The 27,617-nt window shown below is 34.8% G+C and overlaps 1 protein-coding gene and 1 long non-coding RNA gene across 7 annotated transcripts in view; one reads left to right on the top strand and one right to left on the bottom strand.

The window, feature by feature from the left end:
- The window catches only part of Fas3 (fasciclin 3), a 287,025-nt gene that overhangs the window by 236,572 nt on the left and 22,836 nt on the right, over positions 1-27,617 (bottom strand). The window lies entirely within an intron of this gene.
- Positions 10,388-27,617, top strand: part of LOC114931121 (uncharacterized) — a 132,404-nt gene continuing 115,174 nt past the window's right edge. Inside the window, exon 1 of the long non-coding RNA XR_003819605.2 lies at positions 10,388-10,486. This is a non-coding gene — a long non-coding RNA (uncharacterized LOC114931121). The remainder of the gene's footprint in view (positions 10,487-27,617) is intronic.

Raw genomic sequence — 27,617 nt, 5'->3', positions numbered from 1 at the left:
CAATGCTTGTGTTTACATATAGCATTTTAAAAATCGATTTGCTCAACAATAATAGACATGCAAAAACGAATGATTTCGCTGATAGTTTCTCTAGATTGATATTATTTTATTGTTACGTGCCAATCGAGAGAAACTTTTCTTCATAAATATTAAATAAATAAAGAGAACCAAAAACCGGCCAGAATTTTGAACATTGCGACTGACTTTTGCGACGACTGCACGATGCGCAATTAGCCAGTCTTATCTTGCACCGAGTGCTCCAGATTACTGACGCGAAAATGCAGTCGGTTCGCCAAGACGACGTTCTCCGGGGAAGTATTTTCCACTAGCGAAGGCCTCGGAAGAAAAAGACGAAAAATGTGGGAGAAGACCACGGAGAAGAGCGACGAAAGACGCGGCAGAAACTGTATCGGATGGAACGGAGCCTCCGTGAAAAGTAAGACGAATAGAGTCGCGTTTTACGGCAGAAGGAAGATAGGAGCGTGAGAGGGAGAGAAAAAGAGAAAGATACGTATACAGCGAGGAAAGGGATCGGTGAGGCGGATGAGAGGCAGATGGCGGGAGAAAACGACGTGCATTAACGATATGATGGACGGCGGACGCGGACTCTGTCTACGATATACCTTCATCGTAAAAGAGAGAGATGCAGAGGGAAGCGTTATTTATCCGACGCCCACGCGACGAGCTGCTTTCAGAAACGATCTTACTTCGAAATAAGACGACATATAAAGGGAATAAAGTACGCGTGAAAACGATTCGACATCGATGTAAGATACATATAAAAAAATTAAGAAAAATAGATTATATTTCACATTTGTACTTGATAATGATTGTGTACAGGTTTCAGATTTGCAATTCATGCAAATGTTCCCCGATTCGTTTGTCGATTCAGCGAGGCATAGTTAGAGATTAATAATTTTCGCGGAAAAAATAACATTTTGTTTTCCTCTCTTGTTCGTTACGCGCATACATTTTACACGCAGAACCGGAGGAAGAAGAGGTGGAGGAACTTCGATAAGGGGCCACAAACGAGCGGCTTTATTACGCAACCGTAACAGGTTGCCGGTTATTGTAACGCAAAACGAGGACGGTCGGTGGAAGAGAAAGAAAGAGAGAGAGAGAGAGAGAGAGGAAAAGGGATTTGGTGTGAAAAGAGAGGAGAATACGGAGAACACCGTGCCACTCAGCGTTATTGCGGAATTATCATGTATATACGTACGGCAAAACGCAAACAGTGCCTGCACTCAATCCAGGAGTGCACGACCTGGCATGGTTTTGAAGCCACTGAAGCGGCTTCGATATCGCCGATGATTACTATAGCCTGCGATAGATTACTATACCGATATCGTATCCGCGTTTCGCTGTTATGTCACGATCGGGGCTCATATAGTCGGAGAATACGCTGTTGTTCTCCTGCGTTTTACCAGTGTAAAGCAGTTGTCGTTGTGTGTTTGCAGATTGCTATGCCGTTCACGTCCCGAGGAGATCGATAACGTATATTCTAGCAAATTTTCTTACATGTTCGGTCGACTGTAATTGGCCTCGTAATTGTGTAGATTATGTGTTAAATCTTGATTTGAGATTTTGCAAGCTATATTACTCGATTCATCTTTTTTCTCAAATTTATCGCGGCTTTATATAAATGTGTCATTATAAAAAAAACAAGCGAAACTTCGTGAGACTAGAAACTTTATTCCCGAAAAAAAAGCATGTAGCACGATAACGAGTATCAACAGTGATTCTGGTTGGTACGTACGAATTTTGATTGGCCGTTCCTGCGTACTTTTAACGCGACGTTTGTACCGACAAGAGATTGGTCGCGAGGGAGCGCAATCACGAAGGTAATGAATTCTGGCAATTTCTCGCAAATTCTACGCCGTCCAAGGTAGGCGTATCCCCATGGAGTTTCCCGTAAAAGCAGACACACTTACGACCGGGAACTTCGTCCGCTAGTATGAATCATGCGCGCGACACCCAACGGTACATCAGTACGAGCTTACATGGAATATATGCATGAGGCTAGAAGTTAAAGCGTACGTAAGTGAACTAATAAATAAATGGAATTTAAAGGGGATAAAAAATAGCTAAAGCGCGGTTGTCGCGTAAAATAGTAACCATTAAACGAAGGTATACAGTATAGTACATTCTGAAAGTTCGTAATTAAATGTTGAGCTTTTTTATGTGTATATAATACTGTGGAACATAGAGAGATGAATTGATAATTTTATATACTGTTTCGAAAGAAACATTTTTTTACTACACATTTCATACAAATATTTATAACAGAAAATATAAAACATGTGTACGCAAAACTTTTGTATGTTATAAGGAGACTTAGTATTTCATATAAATTTTTAAGTCTTCAAAGGTCTATCATGCGTGAGTAATGTGATATAGAATATCTCATAGACGAGTTCGAAAGCTAAACTATCATAGCTGAACTGTAAAGACAAACAGCAACGTGCGAAAGATCCGAGCTCGTGAAGGGTTAAGTCGAACAAAGTTTGTGCAAGTTCGAGCAACTTAACCGAAGCCGAGAAGAAGCGAAGAAATGTCTCCCCTGGCCTGCGGCTTACGCCATTCCGAATGAAATATGCATGTACAAGGTTAGGGAGTACAATTTTTACGGAAAATAGCCGTCCCTTATACGGTCTCGCCTTTGGGAAAACTTCTTCTTCAGTTAAACTACAAAAGAAGATGTGCTCTGGGTCTGCGGCAATCTTTCTCTCTCGCTAAACATGGAAATCCGTTACTGCCTGTCGCGAAAAAGCGGCACATAATCGCGCCTCTTTAAAACATTGTAAATTTTCTCAATATTTCAAAAATGTTACAAAGATAAAGATATTCAAATATTAAATAAAAAAGTATGAGACTGATTATTAATGTACGCTTATTCATCTGACAAATAAAAAATCCAAAGAATATTTTAACTTTTCAGATACAGATTCAAAACTCAAATTTACACATTTAGAAAATTCATCAGAAATCCAAGAGATTAAGCCAGCTTGACAAAGAAAATCACATTTGATTATTTAAAAAGAAGCAATTACGGATTCTAGTAATGTATTTTCAAGCACGTAACAGAGTGCGAAATGTAGAATTTAGATAGGCGAGCAAGAGTTATTTCAACCTAAAATCCGACTTAGTACTGGATATTTCGATATGTAAATCTCAAAACCGTAAAAAATTCGGAAGACAGGTTGATCGTAAAAAAAAAAAAAAAAAAAAGAAAAATTGCGCAGCAATATAACCCGGGCGTCCAAATAAATATATCCACGCTCTACATCTAGGATGTTGTCGATATTTCAGCTGATTCGAAATTTCGTGAGGTTTCGCTCGAGCAAGCGTCACTGTAGAGAATTGTTCACGTTCGTGTCGCATTTCAATTGCATTTCTTCACAAAAATTCTTATTCTTTTCAGCATCGCGAAACAATTTTCTCCCTTGCGCGGCCTTTCTGTCTCTCTTTCTCTTTCTATCTGTCTATTTTTTCCTTTTCTTCCGTCGTATAGAAAAATTCTCGCACTCGATTTTCGATGACAATTTCGACCAATTCGTGAAAAGATTCGTAAAAGGATGTTCCCAACATATATATAATCGCCAGATAAAAAGAAAAATTGCAATTTTGAAACGGTAACCTGAATCTATCTTAACTTGTTTTATCCCTTCAAGATTTTCATTTCTCCACAGAAGAATAAACGCGCGGATAATGGGAAAAGCGTTTAATCTCGGCGACCGAGATATCCGTCGCGATTTAGTCGCCCCGAGAATTTGTGAAATGCGGGAATGTAAAATCTGCTTTGCGAGACAAGAATCGAGCGAAATGAGAGCGAGAAGAAAATGTGCTTGTACAGATATAATGAACGACATTTAAGTGAGATTGCCGCGTAAAGTTTCATAAAATAATTTCACATGCGATAATTACAACGCAGTCGTCTCTGTGCCATTGAAAAATTATTTTATCCGTAGAAAATATAGTATATATAACTCGATTTATATTTAAAAAAATTGAAAACTTAATGCATCGCTTATGCGTGCAGCGCACGAACGCTCGTTTTCTTTTTCACTCGACGTTGCACCGTTAGAGACAAGACGACGGAGCTGCACGCTCCGACTAATATTAATGAAAATATTGAGGATGCCGTGGCATCCTCCGATGCGACAAAAGCGGCGCAGCGTGCCTAAGAAGCGATGAATTCATGAAGGATATCTCGGGTCGCGCGTTAATCTCTCTCGTTCATCCGTTCTCGCAAAAGTAGGATAGGGAAATAGGCGCGTCGATAGAAAGTTAATGCACTTTCGCGAAATGACTCATCCTGCATCAAAGCGAATAAATGTGCGACGCGACCTCCCTTCCCCCACATTACCTTCTCGTAAGGATAATTAAAAACTTGGAGAAACGGTAGACACGGTGATTACTCCTAAGAACGTGGTAATGAGTAAAATCCGATTAATTCATCATGCGTCAAAACTAAGTTTCAGAACGAAAGTTCCTAATTGTCTCGAGGAATGTTCGTTAAATTAAAGGGGCGCTGTGTAGGTAGGTAGGTAAGTAGGAATTACCATCCGTGTTTTAATGTTTCTTCTCACTTTACTTTCATGTAATTGATTAAATTTTATCCCGGGCATACTTAACGATCGACGTGCCGATAATTTAAAGTAAGAATGTGCAAGGGCTTTACGTTATCCCCACCTATTATGTAATAACTAAAAAAACGAAAGAAAAGTTCCACTACATATTTCCCTCAATTTAACATACTTCGTCATGTAAAAGCTTCGGCTGAGCTTCGGTGTTTCACTGATACTCGATCTACCCAGGAAAATTCAAATCCTACTGTAAAAATGTTTATATTCGAAACTTTAAGTGCAATTTAAATTTTGCTGATACACCGTACTCTATTTTAACGTATAATAAATGTTATACCTTAAATTTGATCAAAATAGAATCGTAGAAAACAAATAATCAATTAATGTTATCTAAGATAATTTGTGATATCGATGAAAGTTATTCAATATTAAATTTTCATGAAAATGCATGGCGGTAGAAAACAACATTGAAAAATGATGCAATTTAGAAGTTCTGCAGGCTACTCTCATAGATCTTAAAGAACGATAGGAGGGTTCATTACGGGACAAACGGTGACTCGGAAGCATCGAAAATGAGAGCCGGATAAAAATCACGTATTCTCCGTTCGCGATTGCGTACCGACCGCGTGCGGCATTAATAAATAAAATGCCCGTGCTCTTTTTTATAGACTGGCGCATACGTGGAGTCATAATGAATCTCATTTATTCTGCGAATAAAGAACGCGGTGCCCTGGACATGGTGATCGATGATCCCGCTACGTACGTAGTAACCGTAGTACCTACTAACTGCCTTTCCGCGTAATTTAAACTTGCCATTCGTAACTCTTTACAACCTGACGGGATTAAAGTGTAATGAGGCGACTACGAAATTTCTTTGACAATATTTTCGTGCGTTGTTACGCTCAACATTCTCTTGCTGATCCCGGTCACTTCTAATCTTACCTTTTATCGATCTCTCTTTGCGAATCTGGTCTCGTGTTCAAATGTAATGCACTGTTTTATCAACATTTATATATGCATATTATTTCCTTCTCTGTTAATTATGATAAGTCATTTTATATAAAAATTATTAAAGGAAATATCAAAACTTACACCGCGAGATTTGGCGAACGTAATAAATCTTCCTTCTTTCGAAAAATTATAAATATTCAATACATGTTCATTTTATCTATCAAATTAATCAAAGTGAGAAATAACGATAGTTTTACTAGGTCGAGCAATCAAAAATGCAGGAAAATTACGACACACATGATATACTACTGCCCATTGAGAATTCTTGTAACGTCGCGCAGGCCTACTTTCGCAATTTATTACGGCTTAACAGCATACGCCAAAGTAAAAGTCTGCATGAGCAATTTTCCTCTTGACATTTGCCCTTCCGACGTGAAAATCTCGAGATGCCGGAATATCGCGCGGTTACAAATGTTTCTCTCCCTCCCTTTAACCCCCATAGAATTTTATAAAGGATCTCACTGAGCATGGTCTCGTTATACGGCGTATCGCAGCATAGTTTGGGGGAGCACCTTGTATATATTTGATACACTGATGCACTCGCTATATCCGCAAATTCTTTCGTAAAAGGCACCGCCAAATGCGAGCTGCATTTTTCAAGACTGGGCGATCCGTTATATTATTACGTGACTCAACTACGAACAATGCCAGACCGGGAATCAAGGTTGTGCCCACGGACCGATGCTGTATAATTCAAAAGAAACACAATATGGTATATCTTAATACCGCGATCGGTATCACAAATTCACAATATGCACGGCACATGGAACCATAATGTATTGCAGACATTTTTTTAATGGAAATTAAAGCGATAAGAAAAAATTTATGATATAAAAATATATATCTCTAGTTGTATAAATATACTTTTCATTTCACTCTAAAAAATTAAAGATTGCTTATCTGCGCAAATATTTATTATGATAACTCTTTAGGGTGACTAATCCTTTTCAATTTTTATTCCTCATATAAAAAGATATGTACCTATACAATATAATTTAATACTACATTGATCGAGAAAAATGCAGTTGCATTTTAAACACTCTCAAACATTTTTCTTAGCTTTAAATTATTTATGACACGCAAATTCACGAGAGATTTTATTTTATACTCGAGCAACAATAATATCAATTTTATTGATAAAGCAAACAGCACGGTTACTTGCACTGAATAAGCTTGTTTCAGATATAATAGTTCTCTGGCGGGAGAGTTCCAGAGAGACTCTCATTGTCACAGCAATATCGCGCTTTGTATTGAGAGAGTTATCGAAGTTACCTGTGATGCTAATTCGATAAATACTCGCCGCTTATTAGAAACGAGGTTACGGTATGACGGGCTAAAGTTCAGTCTAGCGGCATAATATGGTACTTCATTATATCTCGCGATCGCGCCAACTCGCGTTGACTACGCGGCCGACACCATTATACATCCCTCCGTATAACGACGTCGTAACGTAAAATCTAAACGTTATAGGCAGCTAACGCCCGAGTCCTTCCTAATGTAAAGCGACGCGGATAATTCAACGTACGACGACAACGTGGCGGAATCAAGACCGACAGCCAACATCGCATTCAGAAAATGTATATTGTTACGATAACGTCGATATAATTTAATTTAACTGTTGTTTTTATTGTAACGATATACTGATAGCGTTATAAATAGCACTATATAACGACTTATATATACATTTTTTTTTATCGAATGTCTCAACTTTATTCGATCATACATTTAACACAGAGAGAAGATTATGTGTACTTAATGTTTTAAAATAAGATGAAGATTCAAAATATTTTATTTTTAATCGTTTCACAGCACACGATCCGTCTCTCACCATTTACCAAAGCGACTAGAAACTCATTGCGACTGGATTGCTCATTACGTACATACGACCGTGGCAGGATTAACGACAGACGTGCGCGGAGATTTCGATCTCGTCGCGTCGATAATCGCGCTCACTCCGACCACCCGCGTATGCAATTCGCAATTTATAAGAGCAGCGCGCACGAAAGGTCGTATTATCGAGTAACGATTTATCCGAGCGTAGTACGTGTGATAACCAGACGGTAACTTCTACTGTATACAACCGCGATACGATTGATGTGCATTTAATCTGTGATGTGTGTGTACCACTGAGATTCAACCGGATTATATGGGTCGTGCTTAAACCTTCTATACACTTTATTTATTTAACTAGGAATAGAATTTAATAGCCTCTCTTAACAAATTAATAAAGGTAAACGTTTTTTTTCATACGTATACAAAAAAATTTATATTCATACGTATAGAAAAAAATTATTAAATCAATAAATATTTATTTCAATACTGTCAAATTGAAACAAATAAATATATTTATCTGTTTTGAAGAGAATTTTCTTATATGAAATAAATATTTTTTCACATCAAATTAATATTATTAGTTTCAAATAAATGATTTATGAGGCAGTATTGAAATAAATATTTATTCGAATTCAATAATATTTTTTCAGTGTATATGTACAAGATATTCCGAGAAAAATCATGAATATGAGAATGCGATTTAGAGATATAAGTAAACGGAAATGCATGACAGGGATATTAAGGAAAAATGGAAGCAGATCACTTAAATGTGTATATGTCATTTTGTCATGCGCATAATAATAATCAGTACGCACGAATGCATCGAACGCGGCACTTCGATTCAGATGTAATCGACCGTTCATTAAACATTTTCTGTCTTCTGTCAATCAGACTCGTTCGATCGCGTGTACATTTTGGCGTGAAACGAGCAATTTGAACGATTGCTCGATCGATTGAATAGCAATCAGTATGCAGTTTCGAGAGATACCATGCTTCCAAAAGATACCAAAAACAATAAATAATTTTCTTTACCCTCCCATGTGTATTTATGTCTCATTTTTTTCGGCAATTAAACGTATGCAAAATTATTTCACTTTTTTCATCTGCTATTCGCAAATGTATTTTATCGAACTTCCGCGAATATTAATACAAGTTCCTTCGTCTATTCAAATATTTTTAATTGTTTTTTAACACTTACAACCATTTCTTTCGTTTCACGGCGCGATGCGCAATTTGCATATGGATTTGCGGTAGCTCCGAGTCTCTAACTTAAAAAAAAGAGCAAAAGATAATTGAATTACGCCGTATCGGAAAGATGAGAGAATCGGTCATTTAAGAGAGAGACACACACAGAGTCCCCGGCAGTCGTCCGTTCATTAATATTCAGTTCGCGTTCCTCCGAAACTTTTCGGGAATGACGCCCGGCCGGAAATTGAGTACCTGCCTTGTAATCCGCTATTAATATCGAGCTTTAAACTTGTTTCCTCATCGGGGAAGCTTCTCTCTCTCCCTCTCTCGACCGGCGACACCCCGGGTTTCCAGTGGTAGATTATGAGAGCAGAGTGACGGGCGAGTACGATTAATGCACTCGCTCTGCTGTCCCGGACGGGAAGAAATCCGGTGCGTCGCCCGCGCACGGGAGCACCTGCGGCGATCGTGCACCTGCTCGCACAGTTGCTCAAACTTTCGACCGGTGATTAATGATTTCCACTGCGAGAGAGAGAGAGAGAGCGGAGTCTCCGCGCGCTTTTCCCAACCGCCCTTCTAAATCGCGCGACGAATTTGAAGAGAGAGAGAGGCTGCTGGCTCTCGGACTGAGTTTTAACGGATTAAAAGTTTTGCGAACTCGACACAAAATACTGCTTTATAATGTCTTTCGCAACGTCAAATGTTATCGCATTTGAGCAAGCGTCGCGATGGAGCAAGTGAGCGAAATTAATTCTCGGAATTTATTTCCGCAAATCTAAAATTAAGGTTCAAGGCAATTCATTAGTCTAAATTTATGAAAATAAAATGCACGAGATTATAATAAATTAAAAAAAAAATATATATATATATATATGTAGTTCTATCATAACTTTGATTAATTGAAACTTAACACCGCAATCCGAATACAATTGATTTTGCGTTCTAACAGAACGAATAAATCCGTTTCGATCTATAAATAACGTATCCACATGTAACACAGTATCATTTTTCTTTTATATACGTGATTCGGACAATATATAATCTATACAGATAATACTATGCTATTTTTTGTTTTTACCACATCATTATTCAATGAGATATTTTTCCATTAAAATTTTTCCTATTAAAGAAGACATTCTTATTATAATTGAGATATTTTTCCTGATATTAAAATATTGTATTGTTATATAATATGCAGCCAACTTTTAAATAAATATAAGTTAAACTCAATTAAGATTTTCCCCCATTTCCTCTTATGTTTAAAATATTTTTTTCGGAATTAATATAATGTACATACATTTTTTCTTGCTTATGTAATAATTAAATGATAAAATGCAAAATAATTTGTTTTCTTATTTGCTTATAACGCGATAAAAACAGGGAAAAATCCATTTATATCATCTGTACGATATCCAAAGAATTTATGTATAATGCTTTCACAGCCCGTAGCACGGAATTACCGTAAAATACACAAAAAACCAGAGCAAATGGAAAAAGATTTTTATCGGAACGTGAAAATTTGTTTCCGTGCCGTACGACAAATACCAGGCGCGTTTACCGCGGTACAACACGACTCATTGTTTGCTGAAAACTGCTCTCTCTCTCTGGATATGCAAAAAAATTGTTAATTTATCGCCAACCAGCGCCGGTCTCGATGATTCGAGATACTCGAACGTAGCAAAATTCCATGCAAAAAAAAAGTAATCAATATTTTATCGCGATCAATACCAGACACCGAGATGACTCAAGATATTTTGTTTCAGTTAGTCGCTGACACAACGAGAAATACCGCAAGAAAAGCCACCGTGTCCTCTTGGGCGGATGGCGAGGAAGAACGAAAGCCTTTTCTTGCCGGGATAACAGAAACCGTATGTTAACGTTTATTTCATTCCGTAATTTTAATAATAAGTTTTCTCAATATCTTAAATTCTAATTCTACCGTACTAGATTCCTATAGCGTTTTATCTGCCGTCTAGAAATTAACTTCAAATTATATAACAATGTAATAAAAAACTATTATTTATATGAAACACTGATCTCTCATTTCTCTTACATTTTCGGTATGTTTAATGTTTTTATATTAAATATCTTTTAAGTTTATTAAATCCTTTAATATTTTTAAATAAATATATAACTTGTGAAATATAGCACACAAATATTATTTTCCGTATAATTAAATGCTTCATCAAGATTCTAGTACACTTATCAGATTTTTAGCAAATTAAAATCGCGCTGTAAAACAAAATATATAAGATGTCTTATATCGCTCTTATCAAAGTCAATTCAGTTCAACAAACTGAAATTCAGTTCCGTATGTGCGAAAATGTAAAGCTAGCTAAAAAATTTCGGTAAACGTCTAGAGAGATTTAGAATGAGCGGCGGTCGCAGACATGAGCCGACTGCTTGAGTCACGTATAACGAAAGAGAAAAGTGAAAGAAACAGAACATTCGGCGACAAAAAGTACCAGTCTAAGCTAAGATCGCGCCGTACGCTGCGAGTTTTGAAACGTACCCATGAATTATGAAGCAGGGACAGAGGAGCGGAAAGGACTTTACGAAGTGTTTAAACTTTAAACGGCCGGAAACCATTTTAGGAGTTCAGGTTGTACAGTCTGCGCCTCCACGTGCGAATATATATAAGCGGACTTTTTTTTCCGCGTATATATCTCATGAAGAAAAGGTATCTCTTACCGTCACACGTCCTATCGTCTTATCTTGAAGCGATCACTGCGGCAGTAGCAGCTGGAAGTAATTCGTTTTGAAGAAACTTACCTGAAATTAAAAAAAAGAGACTGATTATTACGACAGACAAATAGAATAGAATAGATCAGATTTTTACGCGCAAGAGAATAAGCGGCGAACGCATCGCGTGAGCGCGAGTGATATCATTATCGGACGTGTAATTTCAAGGACTGTGGTCAGCCCTGTTACCGGCTCTCTAACGCGTTACGATTCTGCTTCAGAAGTCGTCGGGATATTTATAATTTGCCACTAATCGCGACGCTTTTATTACTTGATTTACGTAACAACGCGACGTAACGGTCCGCTTTAATGGCTCGCTACAACGCGAACGAAATGAGTCTAATTTATTTAGAGGGTCGTACGCTTAACGAATTATACCACGTACTGCTTTAATAACTTTTGCTCTGTACAATTCACGCCTTTTGCAAATAGTTCTTGCAATTCGTCGTTTTATGCAATATAAGTTGCAGCTTCGTATATATAGTACACATATTTCTAATTATATTTGTCCACTAGCGGATCCTGACATCGATAATAGGGGGGATTTCTGCGAAAATTTAATACAAATTTTCAACTGTGTAACATAACATAACGATACGTAAATCGGGGCCTAAAATTTGTTAACACTAATTAAAAAATGTTGTAGAACTATAGAATTCGTCGAAAACTATAAAATTCATTGAAATAAACTCAAAAAATGACATGATATGCTAACTTTCAGCCAAGTTAGCACATTTTTCTAAATTTAAACAAGAGAATTTTATAGTTTTCGACAATTTCTATAATTCTGTAACATAGTTCCGACCGTGTGCTGCCACTAAATAAATATTTAACCTAAAAAACTCGTATTTTGTGTTGAAATATTAACATAATATTTGTATCTCCATTTAACATATCCATATTAGTTAAATTAAACAAAAATTTCTGTGTGCCGTTTGGGACATGTAATATTTATCAAAATTTTTTCTTTAATAATAATTTATATCGCAAAAAAATACAAGTTAATTACAGCCAGACATTTAGCTACACAAATATACGTATCTTATAATTTGATAAAATATACGAATATAATCTGTATTTCTACATATATGTATATCAATTTCAGTGGATAAAATTAATTTCGCATACAGATGTCTCATTAAGCTCTGCTCACTGAGTAAAGTATCTATATGCGAAGTTGATCCAAAGTATCTGGTTTCCCTTATCGCTCGGCATATCGGCGTAAATATTTTATCAGAATATCCTCATAATTATTACCTCTATTAAGAGTGACTTTTCATCCGATAACCTGCGGCCGAAAGAAGAAACCTGCGAGCGACTCGTCGCCGTAAAAGGCCGTTCGCGAAGAACGAAAAGGAACAAGAGAGAGAGAGAGCAACCTCGCGTGCAAAAACTTTCTTCCGGAAATTCAACTTGGAGGAAGAAGCTTTCAGGATATCGAAAAACTTCGACTAACACCGCCCGCGTTTCCGCGGTGATGATTAATTGCACTCTGATTCGACGATGAAAATGCCTACCCGTCCCATGAAAGAAAATCACCATCGGCCTGTCGACAGATACCCCCGGTCTTTCGATTAAGATTTTTCCCTGATGGCTATTCAGTTCTTATGTAGCATGTAAATTGTGCGTCGCAGAATTTATAATTTATCGATGATATTATTTTTTCTATAAGTAAAAAAACTATAAATGTGTCTCCTAAGAAATAGAAAAATTGTGGCTTTTTTGTATTATATATTTGGATTTTTTATATTTTTGAGATCTGCTAATATCGATATTTCTCAACATGTTTAATGTGATTTGGAGAATATTATAAAAAAGATATATAAAATATATTCTTTGAAAAATTAGAATATTTTTCATATTACTAGATTTAATTAAAACTTAACATGAAAAATGTGTCATATTTTTCCGAATGCCTCGATTTATGCAGAATATTACGTGTCGCGTTTCGTCAACGCGTGAGATTATTTTATCTCGAGGAAAAGGATTTCTACGATAATTACATCGCACGATGAATCGTCAAAAGCCGCAAAGATTCGGAGAGAGAAAATGCGATAAAAAACGAAGCGTAGGATACGCAAATCGAACCAAGTAGGTACATTTCTTCGCAGTCAAACCAAACGGGGTCAACGACGATAAAGTGGTGGAAGAAGAGCCTCGGGACGCGCAAATGAGCAGTCAACTCTAATAGGCAGTTGGAAGATGCAAAAGCGGTAGAAAGACGAGACGAGAGCCGATAAGATCTGCCCGACCAAGAGATACTACGGTATTAATATTCGCTGTGTTTCCACATAGAGAGTCGTCGTGTGTATGCGTTTTAAAGCGTCATAGCTCTCCTTTTCGAGCGGTCTTTTCGCGTGGATAACATCGACAAACGTACTTGAAGAAAGCGGCACACGGTTCGGAACTTCGCCGAGAGCCGTAAGAGAGTCGATCTCAAACATATATACTATGGATATTGAAAAGCCCACGAGAGAATAAAAACCGCAAAAATTACGGTAAAAAGAGACGCTGTTCTTCTTCTTCTTCTTCGTCATCGTATGCTTAATCGAGGGTCCTATAGCTAATGAAAGGCGATTCAAGCTGATGACAGAGAATTGAACGATTATTCTTACTAAGAAGACAAGAACTGACGGAAGGAACAAGAAGGACAAGAAAGAACGTGTTTGTATTGTACTAGGAATCACTATTTGACGCGGCTTCACGGTAACGATGGTAAATTCTACAAAAGAGAGATCTGATCCCGTTAAATTCTTTTGCAAAATGTAAGAAAAAGCATGAAATAATGAGAGAAAGAGAGAGAGTAAATACAAATATAGTATAAATACAAGATTTCTCTTAATAAAATTTTAACATGATCAGGCAAGTTCTGATTGTCGCAAAATAAATTTCCGAAATATATATAATTATATAAATTATTTCAAAATACTATCCTTTTCTAAGCTTTTCATCTTTGATCTTTTCTTCTCTTTTCATTGCACAATAATAGCTATTTTAAAAATCTTTTTATATATACTAATCTACTAAAAATTGCATAAAATTATTATAACAATCAGCCACAAGTAATTATTTTCTATCTATAAATATATTTCATAGTTGTCTCTAACTTGTCGCTCATGTCACATGAGAAAACAAGTAGAAAATAAACGAGAAACACAAAAGCTTAATTTAATTTCAAAATATAATTAGACTTTTTCCTTTAATTAATTCTCCGTGTTATACCTCGCTTGTATTAATTACCAATGTGCATTATGAGGAATGTGCGTAATGGGGAATCGAAAGCCTTTATTCATACTTCGAAATTTTATCGCCTAAATATCATTATGGGAATTATAGACATCAGATGTTATATTATAGCAGACATGAATATGAGAGATATACACACATGTAATATCGCTTAGTAATTATTGACACATCATATAACCGAAACCGAGCATTATTAGCTTTAGGCTAATGCTAAGTGGATAATAATAGAAGATACGAAATATATATGAAAAAGATAATATTGGATTTTTTGTCAAATAATTGCAAATATCCATTTCGATAAATGTATATAAATGGTTTAATATCAATTATCATTATTTCTCAAAATTAATAATATCGCACACATTATCGCATTTTCATTTACAACAGATCTTTTTAACCAACGTGAAATTAATTGTCTTTTGTCGATTGTATTAAATGAGTTGTAATAATTCCGAAATTTCTTTTTCCCAGCATCTTAATTTCTAGTATAAAATATCTCAATACCAAAGAAAATTTCAAATTAAACTAATGTTAAAATACAATCCAATATGAAATTATATCTAGCATAAAAGACACTTTATAATTTTTATCTGTGAAGGCAAATTCTCACACAAACTAATTTTTACTTTTAATCACTTGTAACCTATAGCTATCGATTCGTCGATTAACAAAATTTCGAATTAGTCCAAAAATCTGTCAGAAAAGAATAGATACGTTCATATGACAACAATTTTAAGAAAGATAATCGAATAAACTGAATAACGGATGGCGTACAAACCTGTCATCTCCATCTATATCTTATTTTACACGGGTGAAAAAGTCGTGCAACAATCTTCGTTACAATCTCGACATAGATTAATTAAGCATCGTAATTTGATTTGCAAAATTAATTCTTTCATTAATTTAGCATTAATTATTATTAGTAATGGCAAGAATGTTTAATACTTTAACGCGTACTTACATGTATACATCGCTTTCTTAGCAACTTGAAATAATTTTATTCTATTCAAAATAATTAAATCGTTTAAATTATTATTATCCGCTAAACAGTTTCATTATGCATAATCTAATCGATTTGCTCGCAATGTAGAGTACTGACGTAATGAATATCCGTTATTCGACCTGCTCAAAGTTATAGCATTGCAAATGTTATTTCCGATAGATAAAGAGGAATATCATATCAATGATAAATTGTCAAAAAGAAAATAATTTTGCACAAATATATTGTACAATCTTTTCAATTTTTACATTCTAATTCTTATAATATATAAATATATGATTTCTAAAAACTGATTTATATAACTTTTATGTATCATCACATGCAAGATAACTAGAAAATATTTGCATTTGAAAGCAGTCGAATCGCGCATCTTTATTTCCTTTCCCTTTTCCACATGTTTAGCGTGCAAGATTGATTATGATACTGCTTTCCATTTCGGTGATACAACTAGAAGTGGTCACACAAAGTGCGCCAAAGTTATGTAAAAAACGATGAAACATGTGAATGTGGCGTCACTGAATGTAGACAATCGCATCTTTATTACGTTTTCACTCGTTCCGCGAGTGAGTCACTATTTCCGGTAAGCAGACTAAAACGAGCAACATTCACACGCGTGTACATACAGTACGCGCATAAATTTCAGTTTTTATTTTTCGTCAAAGAAGTATATTTATATTTTTTGTTATTTTATTCACCGAGGCGGTCGTTGATAGGCGGTAAAAATTCCGCTCACGTTGCACATTCTGTGTTATACGCAAGTCTGATGGATATGCAGTATATTTTACGATGTGTAATGTACATCATGCGGAACAAACAAGTAACGCAAAAGTTCAACTTTTGATAAATGTAAAATTAAAGAAAATATACGATGAAAAATTACGTTGCCGCCAATGTTGCGTTCACTTAAGTTAAATTGTTCTCGACAAGGAGATAAGGAGCCTTGAATGCTTATCTTCGCTATAATAATTTTCTTTGCAAATGTAATTCAAGGTGAGATCTAACTGTCATGCACTATGCGCAGACATGTTCGCTCGATCAGTACTCGTAAAATTTAACTCGCACATAATCTGTTATTGCGTAAAGCGAAAATTCGCGACCGAGCAAAATAACGCAGAGCGAATGCATACACAGGGACAGACAGCGTATTTAGAGTTAGTTGTCTTAATTGCGGGCCCGTAACCACTTTCCTGTAACGAGTCGTAATTTATCCGTAACAGTTACTCGCAATGAAAATGGTTATCTCTCGAGACGAAAACGCGCCGCTTGAATTGACTGGAGATCGCGCCCGAGATTCTCAGAAGATGCTGGAAATTGCTTAGTCGATTGCCAGAGCGGCCGTTCACTCACCAACGACCGCGTTGCCGCATTGCGAAATAATCCTTTCGCCTCTAAATTATTCCCCGTTATCCACGACGAGGGCGATGAACAAACGTGCAGGACGTATGTACAATTAAAGGGAAAAAAATATGGCGCAGGAAGCGCGTATATGATGGGATAGATCATTAAAAATGCAAAAAAAAAAGGCGACAGAAACGAAACGTGGACGGTTCGCAGGAGGTCACGCAACGACAGTTCTCGGCATTGACACACAGAATGGCAAAGTTACTCGGCGTTATAAATATTTATGCTCGACGTACACCAATACTCAGAGAGAGAACGAGAATGAGAGGGAGGGAAGAAAACACACATCGTGCATCCTCGATCCGCCGTTTGAACGTTATTGTTATTGCGTTGCACACTTTCTGTTGCAACTGCGATCGACATCCTATGTGCAGCGATTTTTCGGTGTAACGTTTATTTTATCTCTTCGTATGTAAATATCTTGTATATAGTTATGCCGTATCGGCAAAAATGCTTGCGTATAGTTATGCCTACCATACGTGCACCAATAGTTATTTAAAAAAAACTACGATATATGTGTTTTCATTGAGAACATGCATATATGAATTCTCTTAATGTAGGCTGCACTTAAAGTGCACGCGAGTACAGACGCACTCAAGCATACCTTCATACACAACTATAACAAGACGGACTCTATCGTAGATCTCCTTGACACCATTTCAACATGACTTCTTGTACAGTTCACAATTACACGATTATTAGATACGATATAAACGCAAGAATGCTGTTCAAACTGTAAGGCGTTGTCCACCGACTTTATTTGAGGTACATATGATTTGGTTGAGTTTCAAAATCAATTTTTCATTTTTAAATTAATTGGCGATTAATTAAAAACGTACAATTTTTGCCCGAAAAATAAAAAGATTTCAAAGATTATGTTGTTAATTAAAGAAATCTTCAATTAAACTGAATCAATTAGTCTCGAGCATGTTAAAATTTATGTTTGTCGAAATAAAATCAAATGTATTGCAGTATCGTAACATCGCGAATTCGTTCGAACACAATATACCCTTTGTCTTTTCCCTTGCTTTCTAACTGCAAACGATTTACGAGTCGCGGCGGATAATAAAGATCATATAGAAGCGTTGTTAAAATGTTATACGACCGCTGCGTTCTCACCACTAACTCTGCCAATGTTGGACAAAATAATTGTACAAAACAGTATTGTCAATATAAGTATAAACAATTTTCAATTTATACTTAAAATTCGATCAACTTGAATAAAATAATAACTACGAAATAATTAATTTGAAAAAATAAATATATAGAATTATTATTAACTGTCACCTATTGAAAATAAACACATTGTTTAATTTATTTAAATTAAAAAATAAAAAATGTCTTTTCCAACATAAATTCATAAATAAAAGTGCTGATAAATTAATCAATTTTGCTGTGCTATATTCTACATATATTACTTGATTTCAATATTCCATGTTTTTCTAAAGAGATGTTTATTAAATGATGCTTATTTTAAATTTATTGAAAAGACCGTTTCTAAGAAACGCTTCATCTCGGAGAATGTTCCTTATTGTAAAATTTATTCCTCGATGTATTAAACTAAAAGCCTTACACCGGCGCTTGTACGGGTCCAAGATGGCAATCATTCTGGCAGAATCATCTCGGTGCGAAGTGATGGCCCACTATCTCGCGATGCTCTCGCGCCCTCACCGTCGACAATACCTCGACATAGCCCTAAACCACCTAACGCTTCACCGTTACTTCCGTCGAGTAAAGAGAATTTAGGACGGTCATCGGGACGATGGCAAAGCGCGGTCGAGCTTTTACGTTCGTTTCGCCCCGATAACGTCCACGAGAAACAGCTTACGCCTTAGCTGGCGTAAATCGTGATGTAAGTTAACGATGAATTGCGAGTCGCTGGATCGGACTTGTCGTCGTGTTCACGCACGAACGGTGCCTAACGGTTCTACCAATTCACACACGACTACTGAAGCTGTCTGTCTCTTCTCTCTAGACGACATCATTCGTTTGCAGTACGAATTCGCGCGAACAGACAAAGCTTGTTAAATGGGATAGCCGATATTATGCTGTCTTCAACATGCAGCGTTAGCTTGAAGACCCGTCTTTGTAATATAAAGGCGCTTTCCTTCTGAAGAATATAGCTTTAATAAATATCTCATCCAATTAACCGTAATATTTATTTTCATTTATTTTCAAGCAATATATTTTTTTTACCATGTATTATCAAAGATTCTATTGTTGTCAATTACTGCTAAACTATGAAAATAAAATGAAATTTTCTCGTTGGAAACAGAATATTAAATATATAAAGAGATAAAACAAAGGTGCTGCAGCTCCAATAAAAATTTAAAAGACTTTTGTAATATTCTTCAGCTACTATAACTAATTTAAGATTCTTAAAAATAATTTAATTTGTGCTAATTTTTCACGATATAACGTATTTTTAACTATCAGCAACATAAGAGAAGTCGTTTAATTATTAGTACGCAGGCTAATATACCGCCAGTTTTCCCACCCGTGACTGATCGCAGATAACCACCGGATAAAGTCCTTTCTAATTCGCAACATTTCCCGTCTACTCATTCAAGTATCTACCTCTCTATTGGAATCAGTATGCACCTGTCTCCGTTTAAATTATCGTTGTTTACGTTATGTGAATTTTCAATATCAATAATATTGACATGAATTTTATTTTGCTAGATTATGTCACCGAATGTTTTATTCGCTCGTCTCGAAGTTTTATTTGTAAGATCGTTCTGAAGCAACGTTGTAAAAAAACTCAAATTTTTTATTGCATAAATTTTGAGTGCAATCTTGCGTCTTAATAATGAGACGCGTGCATCAACAACGGAGAAAGATGCATGCGTCAACGGGAAGTGCGTTGAACCGCATCGTAACCTTGGTATCGTCACGGTTGCTGCATCCTGGTTGGCAGGTGTAAAAGCAGTAGTCGAAAGATGATTCTACCGCAAAGGTCAACAGATACTGAAATCACCCCCATACTCTTTTCGATTAATAGCCTATCTCTTGTATCATCCGATAGCACGATTCGTGTTTTCTGCGTTGATTAACCTTCTCTCTATTTAATTGTCCATTTAATCTCTCGGATAGCGTATATCGAATTGAAAAATTATACACAAAGGAAAAATAATTAATTTTTATATCTGAATAATAAAAGTTTAAATAATCTGTTGAATGTATAAAAATGTAATTATATTAAATAAAATATATTTATATAGAACAATACGGTCTTTTGTACGGAATTTAATTTCTATTGAAAGCAATGCATGTTTAATATAAATCTCAACTTACAGTTATTGTTATTATAATAGTAAAATCTACATTAAATAAAAATAATAATGCAATACACGCGCGTGTCAGTGACATTCTCTTACATCATTTTATATTATCTTCTTCTGTTTGAATACGATACGATAATTGCAGAATAAAAATGTTTGTTTTAACTCTTAAAACATCGTGTATTCTTTCTCTTACAAAACAAAAGAAACATTTTTCCCCGCAAATTGTTCCAGCCTCTTTATTTCTTCCGAAGAAATAACTTCCTCCAGTTTATTCAGTTACGAAGGAATAATACGTTGGCCTATGATGACGTAACCGTTTTGCGGAATTCTTACTTCTAGAAGAATCATTTATATTGCAGAAAAACGGATGTCGTTTCCTGTAGTTTTCCGCGAAAATAATTAGTAATTTATACATAATGTATGCGTGCAAAAAATGTGGGCGTTGCCAGTAGAAGTTTCAATGATCGCATATGATTTTTTTTTCTCACAATAACTCAAGTTCATACAAAATATATAACAATACAATGTTATATAATGATAGATAAAATGATAAAATGATTATGTTATTGTTGAACGATGAGAATTAAGATTGTAAATATAATAAAACAACTGTTTAACGTAAGTATAATTACAGTCTCTATTTATTAATTTGTTCGCACTGTTAAATAAATAAACAATTTAAACTAATAACACCAAAATACTGTTTATAGTAAATTTTAATTAAATAAATGTATTCTATATGTAATTAATTGTGCATTTTATTTTATGACTCACAACAGACAGGATCTTCTTTTCTTCCTTCTCAATAATTAATTTTAACATTCTACACCGATATATAAACGATTCTACACGATATAAAAATGGTTGTCTTTTTTTAAATTGTTATAATAGCTGTGCCAAGATTTTATTAAATAAGAAACTTTGTAAGAAAAAAATTCTGCCCTCTTCATTAAAACTTGAAGAAACCAACAAGGAGATGCCCTTGAAAATGCAAAAGACAGATAACGAGAATCGAGTGTAAGTCAATATATAGTCTTTGATGTGCGATAAAAAATGGGCATCGCAACTTAACAGCTACGTTTATTTCTTAAATCATTGACAGATCGCACGTGTCTCCACACTTCGTCCCTGATTCTGTCTCTCTCTTTCGCTATCTTACTCATACATGCACATTCTCTCTTTCTCTCTCTTCTTTCCTTTCTCTCGCGCGCATAGTCGGTGGGTATGTGCAACGGCTCGCTGACCTGTTGCATGCTCTTTTGTCCGGGACCCAGTGCGCCACCGGTTTTCTGAAACGGCACTTATTCTTTCTGGCGTACTCCTGAGCGACGCTCGCGAAACAAGAAACCCGTATTATTCTCGTTGGAAATCCTGTAATTTCAGTAGATCGACATTGCACGCGCACGAGGATCGCGAACTGCCATTCTCATGTTCTCGATAAGTTTGATCGGGTTTTTCTTTACAGGAGTAGAACCCGTTTCGCAACATCTTAAGCCTGGCCGATGGCACTCGATTGCAACATCGTCACGTGTCTATAACCACTATAACTCGAAGATATGAACTGTCGCGGATGGTGAAAAGTTTAGACCTGTGCGATAGCAGAAGCTAGAGGGAAAGAGATTACGAATTTCGAATTGCTAGTTTTATATCTAATATTATATAGAATAATAGTTTCAAATTAGCTTTTGATGTAAAACGTTAGCTTTTGAAATCAGAACGCGTCTCTATATAGTCTCTATTTATTAAATACGTAAAATACTGTTATAAATGTCAGAATTAAATATGATGTCATAAGTAAATATGAAAGCATGTGTCACTATCATATATGTATGTACAATAGAAAATTAAAAATTGTCAGTGAAAGCTAAAAATGGAAAAATTCAACGATAATACATATACACTATTTCACGTTACAAAAAAAAGTTTGCCTGTTCAGTTGGATATTTAATTGAGAGAATATATATGTGCATTGCACAATAGTATAATAGCAACTTTACGAATTATATTCCAGATTTTGAATAATATCCATGATAAATAGCGCATATTTTTCGTAATGCAGTAATTCTTTTGCCGGACAACAACGCGCGACTCGAACAAAAAATCTCTGTAACAATGGCGGTGATTCAAAATAACGGTATATGAAATGCGCGAGGCTGAGACTCCGCCGTTCAATACAGCTTTGCCTAAAACTGTTTTTATTACTTTTTTATTACACGTTTGCTCGTCTGCGAGTCGTGGGACATGTGAATAAAACGTCGCGCGTGTATGTATATACAGTTAAAAAAAATTCATCGTGCAACTCGTTGAAGGTTTGGAGACATATGTCCGCCGTTGCCTGCGGATGAACGTCAAAAGTGTTTTAAAAATTCATTTCCCTCGGCGGAAAATATAGCGACAGAAAAAAAGTCCACTTTTATTCAGCGTCGAATTACCCGGCGTCGTTAATCCTGGAGTCGAGAGACAGGAAATGGCTGGAAGATTATACAATGCAAATCTCCGATTACAATGTATGGCTAATCTGCGTTAACCCTTGCCGTGCTTTCGTTGACCGACGCCATGAAAAATCTCAGAGAAGGATTGAAAAGTGGCGTAATTTGTGTGACGATAAAAAATATCGGTACTAAAATAGAAAAAGAACTTATTTATATGTACTCAAGACTGTGAATCCTCAGTTCAATGGAATTCTACTTTCGTGCTCTACATAGCTATATATAGTTGCGATTCTTCTTCGACATTTTATTACAATTAACCTACAGTATAATTTCTAACATAGAAAACTGATGGTGAAATAGAACACGAGTATACGTATATACATATTCGATACAATCTCGATAATCGCGAAAAAGAATGATGCATCGTTAACGAGAGTAATTTATTTCGCATATAAATTTTTCATTCAGATAACTTATTGATATTCTAACGAGAAACATTGTTGTCATTGTCGTTTAGATCTTTCGTTATAAATAATGTATTTCGATATCGGCTATTCAATGTCTTTTATTCATTGATAATCGATACTGTCAGTAATAGAAAAAAAAAAAATACAGTTAAAAATGTCATGCAATAATAATTTGAAACACTGACTGCACGATACTGCCAGGAATGATAAAACGAAATATATATATATATATATATATATATATATATATATACACATATATATTTATAAAGAGACAAAGAGAAAGAGAAAAACGAATGTGAATTTTAATCGTGTGGTGATTATCGCAGGAGATGCGTAATCGCATGTCGTGTGAATGATTGTTCAATGAGTCACACGAGCAAGAACGATGAAGGTAAACCAGTTTACTTTTTATCAAGGGTGAGATAAATCCTTCCTTGTTCACATTACCAGTTATTTCCACGATTGACTAAAAATAATTATGACTCGTGGTGTAAACAAAGTAATTAATTTTCACAATTAACGGTAATAATCAATGTAGTGTATAATTAGATACTAGAATATTTTTTTTTATTATTCAATAATATTGTGAACTTTTACTATTGCAGAACTATTTATCATAATTCGAAAAATTCGATGAAAATTAAAGCAAAGCACTTTGTAAAAAAATCGATATAAATTAAATATCTTATAATCTATCATTATATCCCATAATGAAAATAAAGATCTTGAAGATAAAAATATTTTTTTAAGAATATTCTAAAGTTAGAACTTTTAAAATTCGATATATGCAAATGGTTCGTATAATCATCAAAATATATATATCCTAAATTATATGATGTTTCATTTTGTCAATCATAATTGCGTGTCTGAATATATAACACTTTATTATTACATTTTAAGCAACAACAGATGCGATTCAACTCGGGAAGATAGGATTATTGCCGGTAGAACGGTATGTAAAATCGAGTAGCATACACGAGCAGGATGGTTTCAATTTAGAAACTTGTTACCGTAACTTTCGTAACAAGCACTGTAGCGGTATACGGTAGTCTCACGGCACAATGTTTCGGTGTGTCATCGTCTAAACGATGGACCTAACTTATATCCGATCAAATTCTGCCGCGCGAGCAGATTCCGCTTCCGTTGGGACTGTGCAAACGCACGGATTTCCGTCTTTGCCGGAAAACATAACATCGAAGCCTATAACAATAACCAACATTTTTTCCCTCCCGAATAAAAGACTCATTGTTTTCAATGTTGAAAGAAAATATATGTATATATATATATATAAAATTAAATTTAGTTCAAAATTTCACATTGTTCTTCCAAATTTATATCAATAAAAGAGACATAAAAAAAATTCGTGCATTGAATGTGCACGCTAGAGCATATTGTCATTTAAAGTGTAATATTCTCTTGTTAGATGTACAAACGTGGAATTCTTACGGTGCATAAAAAAAGAGTTACGTAAACAACTGCACATATATCAAAACGCGTGTTTCAACAAATATTTATAATTAAAATATTTGTATATTATATTCTCGCGAAAGATTGAAATATAAAGATGAGAAATATCATTTAAACATTAAAATTATACACTTTTGCCTTCAATTCCGATAATTTTACGTGTATATTTTTTCATTAATAACGTTACAGTCGTTAAAATGTATTCAGATAAATACATCTAATTAATCGAGAAATTTAATTAAGTAAATATCTACGTAGATATGAAAGCTAAATGCGAGATAATAATAATGTGGAATATTACAAAAATTAACTTTCACTTTTTCTATACCTTCAAGTTTATTGATTATAACGGTGTGTATGCGCGATTATACTATGATATGAAAACACGTTTATCACAAAAAAGCGATAAAGGCGAAAATATATCACACTGAGATAAGGGAATGAAGAGTCAGCGAGGCTTCATCATAATAATGTTATTTAGCTTTAGGTCTTTAACGTTAAAGATCTTTTTCTTTCTTATTCTCTATCGTTTTATCCGATATGAAGCAGCGCATGTGAAACACTGGATTATTCTCAAGGAGTGGAAAACAACAACTTAACGAAAGGAAGCACTTTCTCGCTGTTCTCGCTATAACAATTACGATGTATACAACAGGTAGTACAGTCGAGCAAGAAAATTGGATAGCTTGCGAACAAAGGAATTAGAAGTAAATGTTAAACAACTGTCGACAAAAATGTTTAAAGCGAAATTAAAGTATATGATACACAATAATTCTATTGTATTCAATATTAGAATTTAATAAATAATAATTAAATAAAAACTAAGAGTTATTATATTATACATTTCATTATCCATATTATAAATTATATAAACGCATTTCCTTGAAAAATATTAAACTATAATTTAGAAGTTTTCTCTTTCGTAGAAAAGTGACTGTCCCAAGAGAGAAACTTATTTCTTCCATTTTCAAATAATAGAGAAAATCTCGGTCAATCTAATATTGAAATCAATAGATATCGAGCGCATGCTAAATGCTTAATTTCACGGCAAATTTAAACAAGCGAACGCTTTAATGAAGCGAAATAATCGCGCGGCGAGATAATATATAATATAATCGCGGTGTAGAAATATCGCGGAAAGTTCTTTAACTCGCTTGATCCGCTTATTAGGCTTTGTCTCGCTGTGTAACCCCGATGTCGGTGAAAAGTAATCGATAATAGACAGAATACGGTCTGTCGGCCGTGAGAACTTCTTTGTAGAAACAGCGAAGCGTGACGACCGTCTATATACTCTTTCAGTCGCCGCTGCGCTCTGGCAGGTGGAGAAACCATAACGGATCTTCCCACCTCCCTCGACTTCCGCTATTCGTAGTAAAATGTGATCGAATGAAACTTCTTCCACGGTGTATCGCAGCGCCTTAGGTGCGTCGCGTTAACCCACATGCGAGTAACTTGTTGGATATTGAATTTCAAGGAGAACGCGTATTCCGACATATTGATTGGCAGTCAGTCTATCGCCACATTCCAAACTGGCAGAAACTATTTATCTTCACTAATGAAAGCCAAACCCACACGGCGTGTTTCACACCATGTGCTCAAAAACTTTATCTACAAATTCTTTGCATACATTTAGTTTTAAAAAATCAGTATTAAATTGCTGAAGATATTCGAAAGCGAAATTTATCAAGCACCTTGCAAAATATCTTGTACTATATTTTCATTATTGGTTTATTATATTACATTTATATTCAATATTTCTAAAAAATTGAACTATTTATATATTATATCTATAGTTTAGATCATTTTCAATGACAATCAATGAATAATAAATAATTATCAATTAATGTGCAAGAATTAATATTAAAACTAGTCTATAGTACTTATTGATAATTTTTGGAAACAAATGTATACAAAATGTATACAATAAAAATGTATGCAATATAATTGTATACATTTAATTAAAAATAGCGATTTGTATGTATTGTATGAATTGTGAATATTTCGAGATTGGTCGAAAAATTCCACTAACGCGATAAAACTGATCTCAAACTTTGAACAGCTTCCGATTTTTCATTTCAATTTTATTTATATATTGAATGTATTATTTATTTTATTGCTTCACATCATAGCGAACATAATAAATATTGTCTACATTTCGAAAAACTAGAGAAAAATTTAAAAAACTACATTTGAAAAAAATATTAATATAATTGTGTTTAAATGTATTTGTATCTATAAATTCTTCGAAAATTTGTGTAATTCTTCACAATAGCAATATATAGTTTCAGATATTTAATTTGAAAGCGTGTCGAATTTTTAAAATAATTTAATAGATTCATATAATGTTGATTATCAATTACAACTTATTTGTATATTATCATTGATTGCTATTATAATAAATGACAAATTTTATACATAATTATTATTTACTCCAAAGCTTCATTTTTAAAATAGTATTAAGAATTTTAAAAGTATATAAGATTTAAAAGAAATTTTCAAAAATATGACTTAAATAATTAACGAATAATAATTCCAATATTTATATTATATATATATATATAAAAGAGTATATTTTAATTATAAATATATTTAATCTTTTTCAAATATAACTTTGTTAACAGATATTATCGAGCAATCATGCACGTTGGTATCAAATGTTTTATTGCTTCCACTTGTATATCATTATAAAAAATAAGAAGAAATCTAAGAGAATCATCGACATATTATTCCTTCCACGCGGATCAAACCTGAAGTGTACTCATCGAGTTTCCCGCGATTCCTTCGACATCCGACCTTGACGAGGCGTAATGCATAATTCATCTGCATGCAAGGAGTGAAAGATCAGACGACGTAAGCGTCACGATGGACGTCGAAGTGATCGGTCGCTCGTGAGCGGGTTTCCTGCGTCTGTCTACCGACTGCTAACGTCAATTCGGAAACGGACGATCTCGAGCCTG

The sequence above is a fragment of the Nylanderia fulva genome, unplaced genomic scaffold (assembly GCF_048542155.1).
Source record: "Nylanderia fulva isolate GAGA-0341 unplaced genomic scaffold, ASM4854215v1 Scaffold1, whole genome shotgun sequence".
In the NCBI taxonomy this organism is placed as follows: Eukaryota; Metazoa; Arthropoda; class Insecta; order Hymenoptera; family Formicidae; genus Nylanderia; species Nylanderia fulva.
Note: the sequence above shows the minus strand (reverse complement) of the source record. Positions and strands in the feature narration are given on the sequence as shown.